This window comes from Penaeus monodon, chromosome 23, assembly GCF_015228065.2.
Source record: "Penaeus monodon isolate SGIC_2016 chromosome 23, NSTDA_Pmon_1, whole genome shotgun sequence".
NCBI lineage: Eukaryota > Metazoa > Arthropoda > Malacostraca > Decapoda > Penaeidae > Penaeus > Penaeus monodon.
The window spans coordinates 1,010,943-1,011,236 of record NC_051408.1 but is presented as its reverse complement, the minus strand read 5'-3'; positions in this window follow the sequence as shown (position 1 = coordinate 1,011,236).

Sequence of the window (294 nt, the reverse complement as noted above, 5' to 3'; positions counted from 1 at the left end):
GCACCATCAGTGCAAATCACCAGAGACATTTGCATATACTCCCAGATTCTCAAGATTTCTGGTCGTGTCCTGAACACATCCTTTTTCTTCTAGAAAGCACGTAATTAATTTTCATCCCCTGGCTCAACACACACTTGGACAAACACAACACTGTTTATTTTTATCCTTAAACGCACATAATATGAGATAGAAGTTGCCAGGATTTCTGTCTTCGCCTCGATACCGAGTGAATGATCCTGTTGCTGCTCACATAAATGAAGTTCTTTTGTGATATATTTTTTGGGGGGATAAGAT